General features: G+C 42.9%; 1 protein-coding gene across 12 annotated transcripts in view; it reads right to left on the bottom strand.

Annotated features, from left to right (window-relative positions):
• The window catches only part of Soxn (SRY-box transcription factor soxNeuro), a 280,350-nt gene that overhangs the window by 203,316 nt on the left and 50,296 nt on the right, over positions 1-26,738 (bottom strand). The gene's annotated exons all lie outside the window — the stretch shown is intronic.

Raw genomic sequence — 26,738 nt, 5'->3', positions numbered from 1 at the left:
TTGCGCATGAAAATAATTTTTGTCATAATTACATTATCTGTCGCGCGCGCGCAGCGTCGATTTACTCGCAGCTCGTGCAATTTTTCATTTTTATTCGCCCGAAGACTCGTGCGGGACATGTGTCGATGATATCGGTATCGTCGACGGGATGAGTCGTAATGGCGCACAAAGAGCATATCGCAAATTCTGAAATAATAAACCGAGCAGCGTACCACTGTAGCGTACCACTGTAAAATAATCAGGAATTCCGCGCGTGTCCAGCTTGTCGTACGAGGCGCCAATCACGCCAACATTCAATCGCACCACGTGTACGACAGACAGGGTTAAACGTACATGGTGTACAAAACGTTTCGGCCAACAAATGAAATCTCCCGATGGGAATTTTTGGGTCCTGAGTCCGTCAAATGGATATAATCAACGCCATAATTATTGATTGTCACTCATTCTGGAAAAACAAATGTAAAAATGACTGGAAAAATGAGCGAATTTCCCTACGGGATAAGTAGAATATCGCAGATGATTGGCCATTGTAGACAACCAAATTATTAATCCGACTTCATAAACCATGTTAAATTATTTGACTAGAAATAAATAATCGTGAAGTAAAATATCAAGCGTACCTTATTGTATAATAAAAAAAAAAAAAAAACGAGACGCAGTTTCAGCGAGAAATGCCGTCGAGCAACCGCCACGATTCGCGAAACTCACCAATTATTTGGCCATTCTTTGGCAACGTGCGCCAAATCTACAAGTGATGTTTACTCTGTTACTACACCTATCTATGTGAGCAGAATAACTAGTTTTGATTCGGAATCTCTCGAGCGGTTGAAGAAAGAACAAAGACAGAGATAGAAAGAACTGGAACGACAGAAAGAAACGGCGATAGAGCAGACCGAGAGAGAAAATTGGGAAACAAGCGCGAGAAGCAAGCGACAAAAACCTAGGAAAGCGAACGGCCAGTGCAATGGCGAAAAATCGCTGATTTCTCGTAAAAATCGAGTAACATCACCGACGCGGCTACCAAGCGATCCTTAATTGGACGACAATAATTATCAGTGCGTCCGCCCTTTTCGGCTTTTCCTTCGACGGCGAATTTTATTTCAGCCGGACAGGAAATTGCCGCATCGACGACGCAGGTCAAGCTGAGCCAGCTCCAACCGAAAAAAAAAAAACGAGAGGATAGGTAGTCGTTGCTCTCGCGACTTGCACTTGTATCTTTTTAAATTTTTCATATGTGAAAGACAAATCCGGCCAAAATTTTTTATTAAATTAGACGTAAAATTACTTATCAACATTTGGTATGATTTCATAATCAAAATTCCCTTTCGTTAAAAATAAATATATTTTTAAAAATCGAAAACTAATTATTATCTAAAAACAGTTCTGTGAGAGAATAAGTCGATGGAGGGAGAAAGACGTCAAGCGTTACCAAGAATGACGAAGACAAATAGACCGAACTATACAAATGAGCGCTGACGAGTGATCGACACGCTCTATAATTGATTCCCTCGAAATCGATCACTGAAATAGCGGACGAACACTAATTACGACGCGCTTCGACTAATTAGTGCAACCAGACTCCGCGGCTAGGTGTTAATTAATTAAAGGCCCTCTCATCGCAGATACGATAACGACGGGTAACGAGTATCATATTATTCGAGAAATGTCAACCACAACTCGGAGATATCCTATTTTCTGCTTATATATTATTTCCGCAAGCACTTATATACATGTACAACGTTGATTACCTTTCTTATATATATATATATATATATATATATATATATATATATATATACCAGCATATTCTTTATTCAATATAAAATTTATTTTTTTAAATAAAAGTTTTATGGAAAAAGCAGCTTCTTTATATTCTTAATATTAAATATTTTGACAATAAAACTTTGAAGTAATTATGTTTCAAAAGTTTGCTGTATCGAGATCGAAGATCGAATACAGAAACCTTCCGTTTCCCTCTTTCTCCACCATCTTCGAGCAGTTTACCGCGGAAAGAAGGTTTCACTTCGAAGCGGAAGAGAAAAAAAGAAAGATCGAAGAGAAGTGGAGCGCAAGAAAGAAACGCCGAAACCAGGAAAAACTCGGGTCTCTCTCTCTCTCTCTCTCTTGCGCGCGCGCACTCTCTCTCGCTCTCTCTTTCGTCAGCTCTTTGACCGATGATTGGCAATCCGTAAGCCGATTACCGGCGCCGAATGAATGTGCTCGCCGGCCCGCGTCTAGCCCGGTCCAACTCCGCGCATAACTCCCTTCCTCCGTTGCCCCTCCGTAGCTCGCATATATCCCCCGAAACCGACCCCCGTTCCCTCGTCCGCTCCAGGAAACCACCCTTCTCTCTCTTGGTGATCTCCTTATTAACCACAGCTCGGTAATTGCGATCGACGAGCGATTATGCCGCGCTTCGCTGGATGCTCTCTCTGCACACGGCGGAATTAGGCAGATTAGTTGGAGGTTATACCGCTGGATAATTGATCGCACCCTTCTTGATCGGTTGGTGCCTCAGTGCAATTAACCACTAATATGTTCGTTGCGAAAAATCATTCTATCGCATACGTCGAAAGTCGTGTATTGCAATGTTTAAAGCCTACTTTAAACCGTTTATAATTCGTGCCAGAATTCAGGAATTTTTTTATAATTTTATGTTTAATACAAAAAATATACGTAACAAAAAAAAATATATATATATGTATCACAAAATACATATAATATTATAAATAAAGTTCTATCTTGAAATTTTATGATTTTATGATGAAATTATAGATTTTGTCTAAAGGGAGCCTTACCGTGCAATATGGCACACAGTTAATGACAAGAAATCGCAATATTGCCATTTTTACGTTAGATTATGTTTAGACTATGTTACAGAGAAAATTAAATATACATACTTGAAAAAGTAAAATATAATTTTAATTAAAATTTAAATCTGCGCTTGAGGCGTCCATTAAAGGGCGTCACTTATAATCGAAAAAAACTTCGTGAGAAACGTTTGCGAAATATTCTAAAATATCAACTATATCATGGGTTCGTCGGCGTTCGCCACCGTTTGGAATTATTCCCTCTCATTTTCCTCTCTTAATTTCCTGGGAATCAAAGAACGCGACTAACCGGAGCGCCGAAAGCGAGCACATATTTAATATAGCGGACGACACAAGGGGGCGTGTGTACATCTGTCAATGCGGTGTACCGCGAGTCTTTGCGATTTAGAGAGGCGAGAGAGAGGACCGAAGGCTTGCTTGAGTTATTGGAGATTGTCAGCATTGGCTTCTGGTGCCAGGAACACATGCTCCGATTTCGCGGTAAATCGTCGCCCCGGAGACTACCACCGTGTATTTCGGTACGATCGACCCTCACGGCCTCGCACTCTCCGCGCGATTCTTTCTCTCGGCCCAGTTGTAAAAAAAAAAGGGAAAGAGAAAAAACCGGCTATGGGAAAAATAATGGCGCTGCGGGAGGGAATTGCCGCTTTGGGAAAGGAATGACGGACGATCCTCCGCGAAAGAAAGAAGACTCAGGATTAAATAAATAGTGAGATATGATATGTAAACAGTAAATATGTTAAGTAAATGTGGAGAGACATGGACAAGTGGTATATATACATATGTGATGAACATGTTGTATAGTATGGTTGACACATGTGATAATTAAAAACAGGTTGTATAGTATTGTACGATTGACAATATACATATATAAGACCGTTTTTCTTCACAATAAAATATCACGTTTGTTTCCGTCGCGCCACAAGCTTTTACACGAAAGTTTGCTCAGCGTTCCTGTCCTCTCACTCCTTCCGTCATTCGTCATCATTTCACTAAGAAAGCTTTGCTTTGTAAATACAAGATGTTTGTATTAAAAACAATATGTAGCCCAAGAGCCCGCATATCGAGAGACTCGACGGTGAAACGAATGCACTGTGAGTAACTCGAAACACGAAATGTTTGGTCTACTAAAAGTTCTCTCGCACCGCACAAGAATGATGCCTTTAAAATGGTTTTGCGAAGGGTGATCCTTGCTTCTCGTGTGTCGAATTAAAAAGGATCGAGCTTAAACACCGTGTGTTCGTTTTCGCACGGGTTTCCAAGTTAAATCAAGCGACCATCGCAAAGTATATCCGTAAGATTTAATGTAATTCTTTTTTATCATATCTTGAACTAAATAACACAGTTACACAGCGCTTTATTAATAATAAAAAAGAAGTATATTAATTTTATTTCAGAAATATTTTAGAAATTTCCTTTTTTAAGATCTACGATTTCTGACTACAACTCGATAGGTCATTATCGAATTGCAAAAGTATTAGACACATAGTAAGTAATGCAGTGGCACGATAGATCGAATAGAAGCGCGAGTATGGTCGGCGGAAGTTTAGAAAAAAAAATCATGCTCGCCATAGAAGCACCCTTCTTGTCTATTCAATCGAGTCGCCCTTCGGAAGCTTTATCGATTTCTTTTCACCACGATACGAAAATAGTTTCGAGTGGCCCGACGGAACTCGAGGGCTTCTTAAGGCCGACGAAAGGGTGTACTTCTCATTGACAGAGAACCCAAAATGGCGTTCCCGATACGAGAACACCCACCGAATGGTTGTACATGGAAAATGCATTAAATTCGGAAAGGCTAAGTAACGTCCACCAAAATAACTCAATGGTAAAGAAAAGAGAGTTATATGTCCTAATTATCTTAAATTAAAAAATATCTAAATATATATTTTACGAATGGCTGCTTTGTGTTTTAATATAGAATTTTTAAATAAGATAATATTTTAGCAATAAAAATGCCGGTATTAATTTTTCTTACGGACAAGTCTGAATATTCCAGATGCATGCCGCTAATTATAGGCACAATTGAATAGAAAACGGAAAGACAGAAAATCCTTAAAAATCCTTAAAAAATGGAGAATACGAAACGCGCGTAACATGTAACAAGAAATGTTATCTTCCACCAGTCTATACACAATGCTAATTAGGATTTTAAAAAGTGAACGAAGAAGAAGAATTCTTGTAGAGTAGAGAATTCGTAGAGAAAAATATGGATATTGCTATGAATGTGTGATAAAAAAATACATGTACGTTTTGAAAGTCGAAGGAATGAATTCGCATCGCGGATAAATTCAGGAAAGCAGAAGAAAGGAAGAAATGTAACCGCGTGTAGCAAATGTACGTGAGGGTGGATGGTGTTCGCGTAAAAAGGAGCAACCGCGTGTTCCCATCGGACCTGAATGTGCTGGATGACAAACTTGTCGGCGACCAAACCATTAAATTCCTTTGAGAAAAGCACGCGGAAGATGTGCGCAGTGCCAAGGAATGTTTATTCGCGGAGTATGCCTTCCCTTCCAATCTCCAGGATGCGCGTTTGTGTGTGACTAACATAACGCGCAGCACAATGATAAGAGAGGAGAGTTACATGACGAAATATGAACAACCAATATTGTGACACGATAAAAGAGAAAAAAAGAAAGAGAGAGAGAGGGGGGCAGTAAATTATTGTATTATGTAATAAATTATGTTAATTTTTAATAAATCTTTGTATTCAGAATTTTATATTCCTATCACAATATCATTCATTATATCGTTACTATATACGCATATCTCGCAGATATAGCTGATTCATATTTTGTCCTAGATAAATCACGCAATATTGTAGAAACTTTTAATACGAATGAAATCCGCAAAGTAGACAACGTCTCGTAAATATAATTATAATCCCGGGCACTCCCTTTCCACATCAACACTCATTATTCCGAAATATCTCACTCTACGCGGCGTAGTCGTAATCCAAGATTTAGAAAAATCTTATCATGATGGGTGGAATGAAACATAGAAAATATGGCGGAGAAAGAAACCGGCGCCGCAGGGTGCGGGGGGTAAATGTTAATTGTCCAATAAAGTCGAGTTACGCCTGGCAAAAATATGTCGTTAACGCGGCGTTAAGGAGACCTGGAAATGACGCGGAAAGACATTATTTTTCGTTTAAGTTCGCTCTCCTCATCCCTCCATATCGCGGGTTTAAAGAAAGATATTATCCTCGTAATTCGCGTTATACCGCGTCGCGGTGATGCAGTTGTGAATTTGGACACTACACAAGAACCATTGGCGCAAAATTGGGCCCAAAATTAATATAAAGAATAAAATCTTGCTACTTACTAAGTATTTTTCAACATTTCCGTAAAGATATCAAAATATATAAATTAAAATTGATATCTCTGAGCAAGTTCTGTACAAAGTACGAACCACTCGTATTCGTCATAATTTATTAATGGTTGCGAAAACGCGGAATGTTGCGTTTAAAATGCGCCGCTACCGTTCCGGTCTACTTTTTTCCCGGGGAGCTTGTCGAGATCTTCCCGGAACACACCGGAGCGAGAACGGGCTGCCGCAGAACGAACGAGGAGTCGGGCGGATACAGAGAAAAAAGCAATAGAGAGAAGAGAAAAAATCGAAAAAGAAAAAGAGAGAGAGAGAGAGAAAAGGAATGGCAGAGAAATTTCTCGAGAGACGGAAGGAGCCAGGAAAAATGAATTCGGTGTCCCTACGGTGGAGAGGGAAAAAAAGAGAGAAAGAGAGAGAAAGAGGATGAACAAGCGTGCGGGACTCCCGGGAACAGGATCGCGCGGGATTATGATTATCCTTGGCGTAGAGGAAAGGAGTGATTTATCCTGTCGCCGTCCTCATTATGGCTCCCGGTCACATAATCCAACCTGGTGTGCCACACCCTGAAACCGCTTCGGGCGATAGATTAAGGTACGTCCATACCGACGTAGGTGCATCCTGCAAGTCCGCTGCGACGTAAATTAAGCGCCGTGTATAGAACGCGAGATATATATATCGCGTCACGGTACATCCACGCTTCTCGGACTCCCGTTAGCGAGATTTACGCTGTATCAAGCGAACGATACTTGGGGACAGCGAGAAACGAAGAGAGAGCAGACAGAGAGAGGAGTAAAACATTTTCCATTTTCCAGCGGCAAATAAAGAGAAATCCATAATTATCGCACGCTCGTCGCCTATTCTCTTATTTTCGAAGGAGATTGATAAAATTTTTTCATTAAAAAAAGACTCACACGCGAGTTTTCGCGCTTCGCGTAGAAGCTCGTCGCCCGATTTAAAGCGCTTCGCGCGGACAGCGTCGCGCGCTAGGGCGAAAAAGGGTGTCGAGCGGACGGGGTTTTTATGGAGAAGAACATAAATATGGGGTATTATTCTCCTGGAGCTGGTCGGTCGGCTGGCTGTCGCACTGATTTATAGGCTCGGCTTGTGAACACGGTTGTCGGTATTTTTATTTAAATTTAATACAGTCCACACTTGGCGCCCGCGCGCGGGGGTGTATTAGACAGTTTTGATAAGCAACTATGTACGGATAAGTACACGCGTATATGTCGCACTGCCCGCTGATGATGATAAATGACCGTTAGCTCTTGCTACCTCACTGTTAATTTACGAACGTATATATATATCTAGCGCAAAGTGTGAGATGTTGATTTAGCGATCGTTTCTATTCATCAAAATAAAAACGTAGAATAATTTCGGCCGAGCCTTCATAGAACAGGACAACATTAAATTTTCTGTATTTTAAATAAAATAAAAAATGTAGTATAGCAGATAAATTAGATGAGATGAAACAACTCTTACATAATATTACATTGATTTTTCTAAACAGGACGTAGCTGTTTTCATGTTCAATCATCGCGTTATCGATAAGGCGTGTATCCGATCATTCATCCGGCAATTCTATTGAAATTAAAATAATTCGATATAAATCAATATACCTCTCGGATAAAGAAACGATCGTATTGCGTCGAGTCGCACGTAATCGCTCATTACACCTTAATCCAAGTGGGCGCACAGCAGCAACGTACACTGCGTACGGGAGTTAAGTCGATTCCTGCTGCATGATGGATCGAGTTAATGTAGCGTACCGCGGGTTTACACAGTGCGCGCGGACGTTAGGCCCATGATGATCCTAAGCTAGATGCAGGGTGAAAGTGATCGTGGGAGAAGCCGCAGTGGGTGTCGGCCCGCGACCGGGGTGTATCTATTCCACAGAACTGAACCGTAGATCGAATATTAAACCGTTCGATCGGTCGATGAACCTTCCCCTCGTGATATAGATAAAAGAAAATATTTCTTCTCTATTTATTTATTATTTATTCGAAATTGTGTGTGTGTGTGTGTGTGTGTGTGTGTGTGTAAAACTTGATTTCGTCACGCCTAAAATTTAATAGAGATTTGTTTTATTTTCACCAGCCACTGATATCTGCATATTAATCAAATATTTAAAGAAGAAAAAAAATCGAGAATTGTTTTCATTTATTTCGATGATTTTAGGGTCGACGAGTTAGAGATCCCCGAGCGAGTATATTCGCAGACAATATGTTTTCTTGTTGTTGTAGCGAGAGGACAGAGATGGTATACCGTTCGTGGGGTTGGCGTTTTCGCCTTTGGGGTGGCTCGCGGGGCTTGTAACTCGGTTAAACCGGCACGGATATTTCATTAGCCGTCCCCCGAAGCGTGCCGACCCCACGCACGACCCCAGAAAGCTCAGAAACGGTGGGCCAAGGGTAGGCTCGTGCGCATGAATCTCGGAAGGCACTGTCGCTCCTGTCGTTTCGCTGTTCGAAATCGCCGCATTAAGTCGAGTGCCCCGGCACCCCACTTTTCGTTAAATTGTTGACACGACAAATATATGTCGTCTGCGACCTATGTATCACACCTCGATATACCTCCGTGTTTTAAATTACCGGCAAAACGCATAGCGATTAAACTCGACTAACACACACACACACACACACACACACACACACACACACACACACACACACACACACACACACAATGAATATAATATATAAATAAATAAAATAACGCGTGCAAGAATAACTCACCCAAGAAACTAAGCAAAGCAAAAGTTATATAAAAAATATATATAAATAATATATAACAACTGGTGAAATTCATGAATTTCTTTCTTCGCCGTATCAACCCGCGAATATTTGACGGGCGCGTTTCTGCTTTCATGTTTCGCAAATTCTTCGCCATAATACGCACGCCCGGCGGACAACGTGGTCCGAATACGTTTGCCTTTGCCATCACGATTCTCTCTTGCGGAAGCGCATTCTCCGAGAAGGTGCAAAATACGTGAACGAATGCGAGACAAGCCGGGGGCTACGAGGAAATGCAGGGGGTTAAGGGATGGTGCGCAGCCGGTCAGTACAGGGGAATGAGGCGTTATCAGACATTAGCTTTCAACGGGGCGCCCGGGATATAAAAGTAGCCCGAGGCAACCATTACTCGGACATTGTCCGCTCGAGTCTCTTTCGCGAGTCTATCTTTTTCGTTTCCTCCCTTTTCCAGTCCCGTGTCTTTTTTCCCTTCCTTTCTCTATCTCTCTCTTTCCCTCTTTCTCTCTCTATCTTTTTCTCGCGCTCTATCCTGCTGTCTTTTCATATGTATCGCTCCCTCTCAAGCGAACGGAGAAAGACGCGGTTCCTTATCAGAATTCCTCGTTCGCATCGCCGTCACCTTGTCGCAAATCCATTTCGCAGTCGGCGAATTTCCACTCGTACACGTCCCCGGAATAGGGACGAGAGCTGCGTTCCAATCGCGCAAATTTCTACGTAGATTCTTACCTCTCTTACCTCGGGCTTTTTTTCCGCCCTCCATCCGCTGTTCGTCGCTCGCCCGTCTGCCATCCCCACCGCAAGTTCTACGATCGACTCGAAAATGGAGCCACGGAGAGGATTCGCGAAGCGCTTCTTAATGGATTGTACCTAATTTGTGCTCGAGGGTCCTCCGAAGGGATTCGACGGGATTATTCGCGCGGAGAATGGAAGCGCAGCACTAAAAGTGCTTCTTACTGAACTCTTATCTATAATTGGGAAACACCGATACGCGCGCATTATAAGTATTTGTAAAAGTGCGTTTCTGCGTGTTTAAATTATTTTCATATACCGAGGATATTCTTCAACAATTATTATTATTATCTATATACGTTGAAGAAAAACTTTTGACAATATTTCGTAAGTTACGAAGAGCAAATTAGGTCTGTCAGAATTTGCGGATATACATAAATTATTTTTTAATCATGAAATTCTTGTATCAAAATCCATAGAAACAAATATGTTCGACGATCGCAAAATAAATGTAAATTCGTGCATCAATATTTTTTTCACGGATGCTATCATTGGAATCGATTATTTCCAGCGCGGTTGCTAACGAAGCCGAATATTCCCTTTTCATCGATTATCCCACATAACATTTCTATGAAATTCGCACAGTGCGAGAAGGATAAAGCGTGTTCTCGCGAGCTACTCGAAGGTTTCGCCGTATCGCCACAAGCAACAGGAAAGCAATTATCCGCTTCGAGATCGCGGTTCAAACGCTCCCCTTTATTCAAGCCAATGAGGTAAAAAGGACTGAAATATTGGCAAGCGGTATCTCAACAAATTAGCCCGATGAAACGCAAATGGAACACAAAGTGAGCGCGGAGGGGAGAAAAGACTACGAGAAGAAGACAGGAACGACGGGGGTGGAAACTTTGAGAGGAGGGCAGTATCGAAGACAGAAAAGAGTGAGAGAAGAGAGAGAAAGAGAGAACGAATCAAAGTAAAGTCGTTAAGACTCATTGAACTGGAAGTAACCGACAGAGTGCCTTCCGCGCCTGGCGCTACTAATCTTATGCAATTACTTTACAATTCACTTTGCCGGTTGGCACTCACTACCAATAGAACAATCTCTGAAATCGAGTTACCCCCTCGAAAGTTTTCAAGCCCTTCGCCGCCCTCGTCCTCGCGTTACGAGTTTTGGATAGCGTCTGCTGATCTACGCTTCAAGACCTCGAGATAAGTCTCGATATACTGTTTGATAAGAGACTCACGTAAGTCAAGTCATCGTCATAAAGTGTAACAAAACAAGACTTTTTGCACAACTATAAAATTTCATACACAATGCATAATGATATGATTAACTATATATAAACTAACTGATAAAATTAACTGTATACAGGAAAATATACATATATACATATATACATGTCATATAACGCGTTTTTATAATGTAATATAAAACTTATAAAAAATGCATTCATCCAGATCGAGTTTTCACAAATGCAACCTCAAATTACGGTGATGCTTTAACGAGCGCGATAATTTTTCTCGTTTTATTGCTCTCGATTTAGCCACCGACTAATCATTTTGAAGCAACCATCCGTGACGAGATGACTCGTCGTAACCGTCGTAATTGTCTCGTAACAGTGCACTGCGAACGCGCACAAAACAAACTTCGCCATATGGACCTTCGTTGAAAGAGAGCGGGACGGGAAACGGGGAAAAAAAGGGCACGAAAGAGAGAGGAATAGAGATCGTCAGTGGTGTACGACTCTAAAGAGACGCAGAATCGTTCCTGGCGGAGCAGGATCGGAACCCGCGATCGAGATACGCCCATGTAATCAAGAGAATTAAGGGGACACCCGGCCCGCCGCCCCTCCGTCCCTCGATACACCACCGAAAACCCGGCGCGCAACGATATGGTGAGCCGTGATTAACTTTTCGTCATTCGCTCCGCGCCCCATTCATTCGCCATTCATTCGCGTCCGCACGGATTACGAGCACGCCCGCGCGTGTGCGTGTGCGCGTGGGTCGGCGAAATCGCGGATCAGCAGACCGAACGACCGGCGCGGCGCAACATTGCCTTGCGTCTGCGTGTACCACCGATCGTCTCGTCGACTATTTAGCTAACGTTCGCGAGATCGCCCAAACTCTATCACGCGATCTCCAAATTCTGCAAATTGTCGTTTGATTTTCAACTATAGCACAGCCGGTCGATCTGTACCGAAAAACTGACGTTATCTTCTTTGCAATAAATAAAATTCGCACGATTTTAATGTAACGCTACAAAATATTATATCTGTTTTTAAGTTTCAATTAAACATGGCTATTCGATCTATAGAAATCGCCGTTTGTGCGATTTCTTTTTCGATACGTATAGGACACATAGGTACCTCGAATACGCGTGAAAAGTAGAGCGCGTAAAATCATCTACGGCGGACCAACCATTGCAATTACGGCCAAAATCTCCTGCGTCGTTACAAGATATCACGATAAGATCGTGACCCTCGCATCCACTTTAAAGCGCGCCCCGTGAGTCACCGCCTTAAAACCACTCGGCGACAAAGGGCGGAAGGGGTTTCCGCCCTCTTCGGTCCAAGATTTAATGCACGTTGGTTATCAGAGTAATCACGAGACTCACCCCACGTCCTCCCCTGCCTCCTACCACCGCTACCCCGCCGATTTCCCCGACACTCCGCGCTCACGGAGCGACCGTTGATTGAAACGTTCTGATTGCGTCCCACAGGGGGCGGCATGCGGGTGCCACATCACCCTGGTCGACCCCCCTCCTGCGGAACGTACCCACTTATTTGGTAGTCTAATGTCTAATACGGACGTCACCGTGACGAGGACGTTGATGATGTCGACGGCGGCGGCGGGATCGAGAACAATGCGACCCCCGAAGAGTCCGGATTTGCGGCCGAGGAGGCGGGTCCTTGCGTTCTGTTTGCCGCGGCTCCTAACATTATTTTTACGCGCTAACGTCTTTAGAGAGCAATTACTGCCACTTCACATCTCTGCGTTCCTACATTTCATCGCGATATTCAATTTCATCTATCGACAAAAGCAAAATATAGAGAAAATCATATAAAATAATATTTGTCAATAGTCTGAACAAATTGCGATAAAGTCAACTAAGTTTTCTGACATGTGCTATCTTTGCAAAATTACAATCTAAAGCGCGTAATGCTAAAAACTCTGATTATCCAGATTCCTGTCAAGCGTATCATCGTTAAACTTCTCAATGATGCTTTCTCATTCCGTATGACGCGCGCCGGCATGAAAATCGGGAATTCGTGGCGCGAATTGAAAATTCATCTCAGATAAAACGAAGGCGACGAAAAGTCGAAGGAAAGGGGCCGGATCCATAGGCAATTTCTCGCGCCCCTACCGCGATAAAGCGTAGCCATGGCGTGCGCGACCGCCGAGGATACGGCGCGGAGGGAAGGAAGCCGGAGAAGAGAAAGAGCGCCGAAAGTCTTCCGCGAGAGAAGAGAGGGAGGCAGGTCGACACACCGAGCCGAGGTCGCCGAGGAGAGGATGTCCTATCAACGTATTTCAAAGATAAGCCTGCGCTCACCCTACGTATACGGCAGCGACCCCATGGCCATCAGCCATAATAACAATCCGATATGATTACGCCATAATCGTAACGCAGCCAGCTGCACCACCCGGGTAGGATGAAATTACGCCGGTGAATTGAGATACCGTGTTTACGTCTTCCAAAGTGCTCGCATAAACAAAATTAAACGACTCTGGAGCCACCCCTCTCTCACCCCCATCCATGCCGGCGTGCATACCGCGCGTTAACCGCGCGTTGTGAAAATAAGTGGAAGAACATTTTCGGCGAGACGTCGCCGCGAAGATCGCCCCGCGAAGAAAGGGGAACGATGAATTTTATGCGAGATATAGAACGGACAGAGAATATAAACCGCCGATTAAGGATATCCGCGACGCTATCAATCAGAAGCTCCAGCGCGATTTGCGATTTGCAATCTAATTAGGTAGATAATGAAATCTATAAAGATAATGAAATCTTCTTCTTAATTCTAAATAAAATATTAACATTAATTATTTTATAAAATCCTCTCACGCAGACACCAATAGGTATGCGAATACTAACAATAAAATTGATTTGACATGACTGCAACTGACTCCAAAAAATATCTCACAGATACCTATTTTACGTGTGCCGGAAAAATCAAGAATTGTCAAAATTTAAATTATATAGAACAAAATAAATTTAACGACTAAATATCACGCTCGGCTCTTATTGCCTAATTTGAATTTTTTATATATACAACAGTTTGCTACTTCGACAAGAGAATTTATTTAAAAACATGACAAATATCAATTAAGAATTTCATATCGTCATGCCATCCGCGGATTCGCACCGACATTAATTAAATGTCGAAATGTCGCCGGGGTGGTTTTGGCCAGCGCCGATGACTTTTCACAAAAATAATTAGTCGTTTGCGCAATAAGTTACGGGTCGGAACGTTTAATAAACCAACGGGGGCTCGTTACGCTGGTTGACGCAAAATACTACCGTGACATCGGCACGCGATATAAAATACGGGGACGCCAGCACTGCGAGCGTGCGTCAGTCGCTCTCTTTATTTTTTTTCTGTCTCGCCTATTTCACAATGCCGATACGTTTTTAATGATTCGCGTCACGAAATACCAGTGCCGGTCACACAATGCGCCGGTCCGCGTGTAATCGTGGTCCCATTCCGCGCATAATGCCCAACGGTCACGTCGGCGCGACGCGACGCGACGCGACGCGACGCGGTCGAAATCGCGGCGATTCTTTCGGTGCCGTGGCACGTTTAATCGTAATTTCGGTATACGGCAATTATCGTTCGTCACAAAGTCAAACTGAGATGCGCCGTCACCCGTAACGAGTCTATCAAGCGCTATCCGTCGCGCGTGTTAATGTCCGAACACTCGGTACCGGGTGAAGTCGACCGCAAAATACGGTCCTATAATAGCCATCATTAAACTTTCGCAAACGACGAAAATAGTTTATATTGGCACTATATTAGTTTCAGATTCTAAAACACTTATAGTATTGTCTACTTATAGCATTGTCACTCATCTCAAAAACACGTCAGATGAGTTGTAGTAAATTCAAAAAGAAATTTCATATCTTGAAATACGAATAATAATAATTCAATAATTAAATCGACGTTAAAGCTCAATCAAGATTAAAAAGCAGAACAATTATTTACGCAAAATTTGACGTGATTCGTAGCGTTTTAGATTTCGTTTACTGAAAATCTTGCTGCACGCAGAATGCTTGTATAAAATTTGATAAAATAGTTTCTTTATCAAATCTAAAATCTCTTTTTGCAAGACTTGCTCTATCTTTATCACTTTTTTCCAAGTTTACTCTACACACTTGTATATATATAAAATTAAATAAATATATAATAAATATAAACGATTAATATATATATATATTTCTTAAAAGTGTGTGTGTGTGTAATAAGTAATAATATAAATAAATAATAAATTACTCACCCTACGCCTGATTGCTCCGCCGTTGCCCGATATCATCCAGGCCAGGCTTCCTCCTCCTCTTTTGTTTCTCGGTTGCTGATTTTTCATAGTACTTGCGTAACACTCGCGAAAAAACAATTAATTACGATCGCGCGACATTTTGTACGATACTCTCGACGTTAATCGTTCACACTGCACATTTTATCGCATTGTGCACGAAAAGTAAAAAAAAAAGCTTTACTCACGACAGCTCGCGAATTAATGCAACGAACGAAATGCGAACCACGAAAAGTTTTAATGAAATATATCGTAGATTTTTGTTATTTTAATCACTCGATTCAATCATCTATTAGTACGTTATTCCGCGATCTCAAAAAATAATAACGACATTTGAGTAGACGAGGAATTTAAAGAGCAATACGAAAAATATCCGACTGCTCAGAGGTATCGTTAAAACGATAATTAAATATTACAAGACAATCATTTATAATTCCAATATGCCTCCGCTTCAATTTCTGTTTCAAATAAGTAAATCATGCGAAATGTTTTCTTTTTTATGAATAACTGCCACTCACAGTTACGCTTGCGAGTCGCTAATTAAAAGAGTTAATCGCGTGTCGACAATCGCGAATCATTCGTGAAGAATGATCACGTTCGGCATCTTGTACTTGTCGCGATCGCGTGTCGAAGGGTAATGCGAGAATAACAGGAACAGCTGTTCCCCCACCTATCGACTCGAGCCATGTACCTAAACAAGATGACCTTGTGCGTATACGCACGTCGCGCGTCGTAAACTCGAACGCTGTCTTAATTAATTGTCGTTACAAAATTTTGAATATACTACGAGATAAATGTAAGCCAAATATTTTCTGTTCTTTGCATTTAGTCAATTGTTAATGAATGGTCGATATATCTTGCTTTTCGTACTGATACCACTCGGTTTAACAATTCGCGTATTGTTCCAAGCTCTCGACCCGAGAATGATAAACGAATTATTGATATACTCAATAATGATATACTCAAGCCAAAGAGAGATTCTAAGCTCGATACAAGACAGGTATATTAAAATACAAGTGTCAAAAAAATAATTCCTGTCCGCAAATATCGTGAAATGATAATTTCTATACCTTATCGCTCCGATTGCTACTTCGATAAGTAATCTCACAACACGTAATAGTCGTCGATTGAAAAAATCGCACATGTGATAACTAATTGTTCGTGAGGTACGATCCTAATATTAGCGATCAAAATATAGTACATGCGTGTAAAGAAATGATGCGATACACACAGAGCGACCGCTACCTTCCGATTCGAATCTCATTGCAAAAAAGATAATACAGACAGTCTTGTCTATGCATACACAAAAATTGTGTTTAAAACTACTAAAACACAATTTTTTTCCGATTCAATTAATATAAGATTTAAAAATTATCAATACATATATATATATGTACCTATATATGATTCTCTTAGAATTGATTCAATAATCGTGAGAAATAGATATAAATATTGTCCTTGTACTCAGATTCCTCGAAAGTTTCGGAACTCTAGAATCCAAAGTTCGAGACTTTAGAGATAGGAAGAATCTAGGAACGTATTACAGGTTTCGAATCGATCTGGAGACAGGAAAATCGCGCGGGCCCGAAACTTTGTTTGGTATCGACGTTCGACAGACTTCCTCTCGACGGTGTCATCTCGGGAGTTTCCCCGAGGAAGTGGAGGAGAAGAGGTGGGACAGAGGAGGTGGCTGGGAGGGATATTCCGGTCTTCGCGAAGATCCGGACAATGCGCCCTCGACGTCACTCTCGATGCTCGCAATGTCGATGGCGGGGGCGCGACGAGAGGACGAGGGACTTAGAATCCGGATAGCAGGAGGAGATCGCTCGACGAGGCGTAGAAAAAGACAAGGAGCGCCAGCCATGCGGTCGCGAATGATGGAAAGCGATAGAGCCTCGATCAACAGTCAGCTGACGAGCAGGAACGAGCATAATAGCGACGAGAGAGTGAGAGGAAGGGGTGAGAAGAGCGATGTGCAGGGGCGAGAGGGAGGAAAGACTCTCACTTTCCTGTCGGTAGTCGACGGTCCAGATTGTCGATGGAATGCTAAACGACCCGGAATCGTTGAATCGGTATTGAGCCCTCTCTCGCGAGCTCTCTCGCCCTCTCGCACTCGTGCCGGTACTTTCCGTTCCTTCCAAAGAATGTCGTATATACAGCCGACCGCTTCCGACGTATCGCTGATTCTGATCGGCATTTCGTACAAATTTGCCTGACGATAACGATAACGGTATATCGAAGCAGAGTATATCGGAAGCAGAGCGAAAGTTTCCGGGAAACTGTGTGTGTGAACGCTTTAATTAACATCTCTAATAAAAGGCGATTTGAAAGCATAGAAATATATCTATAACTTTATATAATTTCAACTTTGGAAACTATTATTAGATGTAATGTAATTACGAATGTAGTATTCCGAGTATATTACAAAGGTATACGAGCGATGCAGATAAATATCGCTCAACTGTGAAACGAGGACGAACGATTCGACGACGGATAAGCCATCGAAATAACCAACTGTGCGATCATTCGCGACAGGAAGCGGGAATCTCGGCTCGCTGCTCGCGCGAAGCTATATACCACCGAGTCTCATCTCGCTTCATCGTCCCGACATACCGACACATTGCCCCTCTTCTCCTTACGTCTTCCGACACGCGGCTAGCCGATGACGTATACAAGTCAATTTATTTGCGGGTGTGCGCGTGCACGCGATTGTGCAATGCGCATGCCTCGCTCGCGTATTCCGTTCACTATACTATCCGAGCTGTACTATCTGGTACTATCTGATGATCCACCCTAGGAGGGCTGCATATGACAGCAGCAACAGCAGCAGCAGCAGCGACGACGTCGGCGACGGCAGCGGCAGCAACGACGGCGCTGGTGGCCGGGAAACGAGGACTTCTAGAAGCGGAACCACAGCGGACGGCGGGGATGGCTTTTGCGAAGGACATAGGCAAGAGTGGCTAGAGGGAGGCTACGGTAAGGGCGAGAAGTGGGCCGAGGGGGCAGTGGAAGCCACGGGGGCGAATAGGAAAGGGAGGCAGAACAGTCTTCATGTCATGCACTTAAATATGTACCGAGATAATGCCCGTCGAGAGGACCTACGGGGCTCGCAGGGTTCTCGAACGGAATGGAGCGTCCCGGAGTGTTTCAGACAGTTTGTTTACCACCCGAGTGTCTCTCGCCTTTCTCTCTGTCTTTCTCTCTCTCTCTCTCTCTCTATATATATATATATATATATATATATATATATATATATATATATCCCTCTTTCTCATGCTCTCTCGAGCCTCTCTTCTCTCTGGCGCGGAGGACCGCTCGCACTCTTCTGGACGATTGATATCTACGAATATTTGCCCGAATAGCTTTCATTCGAGAAAAAATGAGATGACTGATTTCCTGATGCCATTGCTGATTAAACGCGATTAAACAATAATATCAGCTATATCGTTCCTCTTGAGCAAAGAGTAGAAATTTATAACAAAACTATCCGTGTAATGAGATCCGAATAGTCAATAACAAGTGAAAGAAGACCGATGTAATATACAATTAATTAGAGAAAATGCCATTTCCGATCCAGGCTGGATCTCTAGCCTATTAATAATATTATGTTTGTATATTTCTCGATTCCAACAAAGAGTTGTTTTAAATATCGACAAAAAATCGGCGCGCAATTTACTGAGTTTGGAAAAAAGTACACAAAATTCACACAAAATTATTATTAAGCTATCAAGATCTAGACTGGACCGGAAATGGCATTTGCTCTAATTAATTAGAGCATTATCTAATAGTGGTTCTTTATTTTCATGTGTACATACATATGTATTATACGCATGTATCATACATATTAAAAAGATTGATATGGAAAATAATCGAAATAAAATATTCCTTTTTCTAAATTACTGTCCTTTATTTCTTCAGATTTCAACAATATATAGTGATAATTACCCTTAGATTTTGGCTCACTGTTTAAATAATCTACCAAAATTTATTCTTATAACCTATATGCTCTATGCTATCAATTTCAATCAAGCATCCAGCGATCGCCAGGGTAAAACGCAGCTCAAAAGGGGGAATACGGAACCGAGATACGACGATAATCGATATACTCGCGTGTGTGTACGCACGCTCTTGGACGAATCTCGGCATATCGCATATGTGATGCCGAGCGGTATGTGCATATGCTAATGCAAGAATAAACGGTTCTATTAGAAAAGCCAACAAACGTCCCACTCGATGAGCATGGGGATTTGAATACATAAATACTCGAGTTCCTGGTGGACGCGCGCGCGTGTATACACCGAGGGTATGCGATCTGCATACATTTAAGATAGGGGGGGAGGGGGAGTGTGATGTTTTAATCCAGGTTCGGGTACGCCATTATTTCTGCCAGGAAACTGGTCCGCGGCCTTCTCCCTACGTGTGAAAAGGGAATCGCTTAAAGCTCCAAGAAATAAATTTTGAAAAGTTATCGCACGTAAAATAATTTTACAAAATTTAACCGTAATGAGATGAAATATTTACTGCCTTAGAGATATTATCCTTTTTTGCTCAAACTAAATTCTCTACGATCAAATATCTTTTAAATAGACTATTTTTTTCCTACACATCTTTTACAACATTTATGAAATATCCGTGACAGTTTCCATGGCGGAAATAATGTAGCGATAAAGTCCAAGTGTTACATCTAAAAGCATATTTGATCTACAGGGAAAGAGAGAGTAAGTTCTTCCGAATTCTCGCGGACGAATGTCCGCGCCACAGAGGAACAGTTTCCAAGGAGACTCTCGAGTTGTCGCCGGGCAACTCGAATTCCCTCCGTTCTATCCTCTCAACCCTCTCTTCTCCCTCACCCCTCCCCCGCTTAGTTCAAAACCCCGTATTCCATTGGTAAGTTACTTTGTCTAATACCGGCCAACTTCGTCAATTTATCTCGAGAGTCGGTTATATACGCGTATATAGCACGTATAATCTTTGCGATAAAGTGATATTTCTAGCATAATTTTCCATGCGCGAGAGAGAGAGAAAAAGAGAGAGAGAGAAATTAGAAGATTCTCTTTCAATTTCTTTCTTCCTCGAAAAAGAGCAAGAAAGGCAAAACGTAATAATAATTCATATTTTTTTCGGTAAGTTATACATGTAATTATTTTTGTGGTTAAATTTGTGCAAGGAGCAATTCTGAATTAAGTCTAGAATCTGTTTGAGCGAAAGCCTTAGTTCAAAAACAAAGGGGATGCTACAGCTCCTCAATGAGCGTTATCTATAGATTACACCATGTCTACGTAATTTGCGTGCGAACATACACTACATATGTAGACACTATTATCACGTATTACTTATTCGTACAAAATATATTAACATAACGTAAAACAATTCTATAGGTAAAAATATTTTACGTAATACTTTCAATTCTCTTATGTCTCAATATATCTAGATATACAAAACTAGAATATTTATCTTTAGAACAAACTTTTCAGGATGTAAGAAAGTGTTTCTAAGTATGCTAGATTTAAGTATGCGTGAAATATTATGTGATATAGAATGATAAACGAGTATAGGCCTTAGAAACGTGGGAGACATTAGCAGTCCGATGACAAAAAATAAAAGCAAACGCGAACAACTGCCAAAGCTCAGCCAAAGGACAGCGATATAATTTTCCAGAACGCGGCGGGGCCAAAAGGGGTGACGCTCGGTTTTCTTGGCGGCCAAAAGGAGAGTTCTCCGTAGCGTGGCACTTGGCTAATGGGTGCCCGGGAGTCTTACAGCGGACGACGAGGACGCCACGATGCGAGACACGAGTGAGAGAAAGCGAGAGAGCGAGATAGCCGTCGCGACGCCGAACTTTAACTCGTTAATTACCGGCGCGAGGGCAACTTCTTGCCAGGGCGCTCGAATATTTCAAACTATTGTGTTCGTAAACCCCTCGGGCTTGGCTCGAGCAAGGCGACCGTATATACGCGCGCATGAATATCCACACGAACACGCGGACACATGTACACACACCCACATACTGATTTTGCATTTACGACGACTTGCTCTTCGCCCGAGCGCGAACGTATAGACCTCTGTCGTCTAGCATTCCTTTCCTGCGAATCGCCCTCGGTCTGCCAACATCTCCACCGAATGTCCCAGAAAGCACCTTGCTACCAATCGAATTGAGTCGAGTCGAGTCGAGTGTCGCTGGCTGGAGAATAGGATGCTAAGCCGAAAAAGCTGAAGAAATCGCGGAAATAAAATCATGCGCGACGAGAAGAGATATCGGGAAAAGCAAAAAAGAAGAGCATAAAAAGAATGCTCAAATTTCTGTAAGGCTAACTGCACAATAAATGCAACAAATTAATGCATCAAATCATAACATAAGCAAGCAATATAGTGATGCTTAAATCTCAAAAATCAGTCTACCGGAACACAGTCGTTATTATACCACAGCTAAGGAATAAAGTATTAGTACTTATTGCTAAGTTTATTTATGGAAGAATCCACGCCTTTCCTTCGTAATTACCCTGCTATGAATGAATATAAGGTCGACCATGCATGAAATCGACGTGTCGAAAAATCGCAATGAACAAAACGAGTCGGATGAAAGAAACGCGCGCGTTCGCTTCCGTACCCGCGAAAGACGCCAAACAGGGCACCAGTTGTTGCTCGCTTGCTCTTCACGCCTACCCACGTTCGTTATCCTAGCTTTTCCAGACACACGCACGGAGACATGCTGGTGCATACATGCACATAACAGCTCGCGGGTTGAGGGCGAAATCAGATGCGAGGATGCAGACGATACGGCAGATATGTTCTCGTCGACAAGACGAGGCTAATGGAGACGAGTGTAGGGCGTAAGCGCGAAAAAGCTCCATGGGAAAGGAGCGCAGCCGGAGTTGAAAGGGTGCAACCAACGATTAACGACCGAGAGGACCGAAGGTACCGTATCGTCGAGAGCGTTGTCTTCGTGAAGCCGTCTGCCGCTTCCCCTTTCTATTCTCTTCTCCTCGCGTTGCTGCAACGATGCAGCGCTCACCTTTATCGTGCTCCATCCCATCTCCGTTTCTCAATTACTAAAAACAACGAACGATCCTACGAAGAAATTGGATACGAACGCTTGCGGCGCTCAGATGAGGGACAAACAATCATTTAACGCCGATAAACATATTCGCGATTTAATTCACATGCGTATTGACCTACAAAATCTACTGATCGACAACGAAGCATTGAGATATTCTTGGAAATAATGAAGATTTTACAAAGTACGATAATTACGATTACTATGACTATACATATAAAAATGATATCACTGATTGTGAGAGTTGTTAATCTAGTTGTTCATGTTTTCACGTACTTTCTTTAAAACGCATTCTATTAAGCGCAAGAGCATTGACGACGCGACGCCGCGACAGTACAAATCGACGTCCGCTTACGCTGCGATTTTCGTCACTATGAAAACAAGATTTTTCGTCATGCGGAAAACGTCGGTCGACGGAATCGCGTGATAGATAGAGTCGCGTTACAAAGCGATTTTTATCGCTTCTATACGGGCCCGTGTACGCGCGCAAGCCGAACCGAGGCTGCCTGCGAAGACGCGCATATGGCGCGGGATGACGCGGCATTCTCTCATTAGGTATGAAAACTCGTGCGTGAATTATAGCATTTATTAATTTACGCCTCGCGCGACCCTTCTCTCAGGAACGAAAGGGTAGCGGATCAACGACAGGAAAAAGGTTGTAAAACACGTCTCATCACGTCTGAGATAAATTCTATAATAGATCGATATACATATAGTGGAATCTTTACGCAGATTCAATCATTCAAAAGCGTACGTCATACAATAATCTTTTTATATATAGCAGCATGTATATGTATATATAAAAGAATAAACTGCGATATCAAAAGAAAAATTAAATATCAGAAAACATGGCTTTCTTCACATAATAAAAATATATCTCATCATTGTTATTCATCGTCACAAAAAGTACCGTACTATCATCGAGACGAGGAGAGAGAAAAAAAGTTAATTCGGACACGTAAAGTCGGCTAAGTTTCGCGAGACTCGTTCATTCTCCGCCTATGTGCGCGCCCTTGCGTGAAACTGCGAGTGCAAGCGCGAAGAGTGCGAACATTTTCGCGTCGCGGGACATGTCGCGCGTGATACGATATTCACGATGCGTGATACAGCACCGCGCGCCGCGACACCCGGGACGACATCGCTGCGCGCGAGCACGCACGCGAGCACGCACAAGGGCGGGCGGCGTATGCACGGGCCCGTGCTCTCTCGTCCTCCCCCGTGCTCGTACGCGCGCGTTAAGGGACGCGTCTGTCTAACCGCGTGCACGTAGCACGCCCCGTCGACGTTTCCGGCCACAGGGGCTCGGCGAGAACGTAAGTGTGAATCGCAACGAACCAGTTACCAGCGCGTCGCGACGTCCCCTCGCCTCTCATCCGTCGCCGCCGCGAACTGCCACAACTGCAGAATGTGGTTGCGCATGTGAGTGCCGTTGCGTGCATAATACGCGGACGCGCATACTAATTACGGCGCTTCCATTTTGCACGCAGCCGCCTCCGCGCGACTTCGCTCGCCGTGACGATCTCGCAGCGACGATCATTCAGAAACAGCTACAATGCGCGACACCTTAACCCTTTCTCGAAAGATGACTTTATAGATCGAAAAACATTCGTTACAGATGAAGAATAAGCGCCTAGAATTGTCAAAAAAAAAAAAAAAATGACTCATTGTTAGGTAGACGTCAATTATTGAGCAGACTTAATCATGTTTCTTATCACACACGTGTATTTGTTATATATTACTAAACTATATAAATTCTATTCCAAAAAATTCGCATTTGCGACCGTCTCGCTCCCTTTGTCAATCGCAGACGGAACAGCTCTTAATTAACATTTTGATTCTCAGAACAGTGCCCGTTTAATTGTCAGTGGTGAACCGAGTATCGTAGACGACGATGTCACCGTCGTCATGTGGTTGCGTCGACACGGAACGGATGCGTCTACAACGAGAGGAAATAAACGAAAAAAGAGGTACAGATAAAGGGGTTGGGAAGGCGGGGGAGCGGCAAAGAGAGTCCTTTTGTGCGTCTCGCTTGCCGTTCGTATTCTGGTAATTAGTTCGTTTGCCTGTACTAATTACATTACCTTTTAATAGCGCACAAGAGACACCCTGCAGCATCTCCGCGAACAGACGTGCGCAGGCGTGCCGCTAATCATGAGCAGACCTGAAAGACCTAACTCGGTTGTCGTTTTCACCGAAACCGGCGAATATTTTTCTCCCTCCTGAAACAGTCGGAAACAACGGTAGAACGCGCGTCTTGCCACCCCCGTGAGTCGCGATTTCATTCTTTACGCGCACGCGGTAACCCTATACCGTTAAAAGTTCGCACTGTCGAGATTATAGACGAGAGAAGCTCAACTGATCTCGAAACATCTCGATGCGAGTATAGGGGAATGCACAAGCGTCGAAAAGCACACAAACATGGCTAAAAAAAATTATTATACGGAAATACATAATATAAATAATCCGTTATTTTTTTAACGTGCCCCATTATTCTTAATAAAGAATCAAATAATTAAAGTAACAATTATCAAAAATCGACTTCTCATTCAATTAAACGAATTTATTTTCCATGTAAACTGATAATAATGTTTTAATTCTCCTGGCAACAGATTTGCATTGAATTTGTAATCGCGCCAAACTCGTTAAAAAAGAAAAAAATCAAATTAAATAATTGAAAAATGCATTTCAAAAATGTTGACCATGCCAGGGAGCCATTTGTTGCTCACGAAACAACCCTTCGCGTGAAATCAAACATTCCTGGTTGTTGTACATCGTCCTTTCTCTCTCTCTCTCTCTCTCTCTCTCCCTCTCTCTCTCTCTCTCCCTCTCTCTCTCTCTCTCTTTCTCTCTCTCTCTCATTTTCCTCCGTGAATGCTTTAACCTCCTTCAGACTCGCAATTAGGGGGCGCCGAGACGCTTTACGACGCTATGTCGCCCTTTTGCCTGTTATTTAATTGGGATGCGCAATTGAATGACACTCGATACACCGGTATACCGGGAAAGAGTTGTCATCGGCCTGTGCTGGGCTCTAACGATGGTATTGTGCGGTGCCTCTTTTGACTACATCGCCCTGTTTTTACAAGCTTTTCGCGTTTATTTTCGGGTGCGGTAAAACAAAGGTAAACTCACCGCCCCAGATTATTTTGTGCTTTTGCAAAAAGAAACTTTTGAGGTGCGGCGAGTTTTAATAAAATAATAAATAATTTAATTAAATGCACAGCAATTTGTATTTATTTATTTATTTATTTACCGTAATTTTTATATGAATTCTCTACCAACTAAAACTGTTGTATTTCGCGAATGAAATTTCGAAATATTTATATATAAAGAAACAAAAAATTCGATGGAAAACTCAATTGCATGTTGCATTGTTCATGCTAATAATTTCGCTGTTCTAAGATTACTATATATCTCGATCATATAAATAGCACCATCACGACGAAAAACATTAATATCTCTCAAATCACATTCTCAGCGATCCAGAGCCATCCAATTCCGGCAAGGAAAAATAGAAATAAACTTCACGAGACACGCTAACAAGGCGCGAACGGGCGGGGCAGAACGAGTCCCTTAACGAGATCAGCTCCGTGAAAGTGCGGAGATTCGCGAGGTATCCGTCCCGAGAATGACGAGAGAGGAGCCCTTTGACACTCCGGCGCCACTAACTAGTGGAACAGAGAGCGACAACGCAGGCGGATATAGTAACGAGAAAGAAGCGGGTGGGAGAAATGCTGCAAGACTGCGTCTTGGAAGACTTCCTCGAGCTCATTACACCGACAATAATTAACGTTGCACAAAGTGTCGTTATAGAAATAACCGAGGAGCCGAGCAGAACGCGAATGAAAGAGAACAAGACGGAGGAGACGCGCTCCACGCGAGAAGTAACGAAAAAAGACAGAGACGGTGAGATAAAACACACACTATCCAACGCCATTCCGCACCAATGGAAAATGTTTCTATTGATAGCCCGCCCCTTCGCGGGATATCGTTTGCGGTTTGTCCTCCTCGCCTCCTCTCGCGCTATCCTCCCCGAAGAATATAATTCAACCGTCCTTCGTCCTGAAAGCCGACGAGCGAGAGACGGTCGAGACGGAAAGACGGGAAAGGATGGCGCTTCGCGCTGAATGTCCAATTATTATATCACGAAATATCTGCTAGAAAATTGGATAATGCACTCGGTAGGGTCGGTAGGCGGAGCGCAGCGGATAAAAGAGGAAGAAGATTCCCCGCAGGAGAGTAGGGAAAAGAGACAAGAGAGATCAGTACAAGGAATCTACAGAGGCAACTCGCCGGGAAATACAGCCACCTCATCACGCACGCTATATACATATATAACTATCTACGCGGAAGAAACGAAACCACTGGCAGAAAACGCCAGTGAACGACAGTCAGTACGCGGAAACCGCGACGAAATGACACTCGTGCTAGCGCTAATTGGGCCCTCGAGGTGACGCCATCAAGAGGGATGCTCTTCCACCCTCGGAGTACACCCCGACCAGCCTCCCACCCTCT

The sequence above is a fragment of the Temnothorax americanus genome, unplaced genomic scaffold, assembly GCF_048541705.1.
Source record: "Temnothorax americanus isolate GAGA-0224 unplaced genomic scaffold, ASM4854170v1 Scaffold14, whole genome shotgun sequence".
In the NCBI taxonomy this organism is placed as follows: domain Eukaryota; kingdom Metazoa; phylum Arthropoda; class Insecta; order Hymenoptera; family Formicidae; genus Temnothorax; species Temnothorax americanus.
Note: the sequence above shows the minus strand (reverse complement) of the source record. Positions and strands in the feature narration are given on the sequence as shown.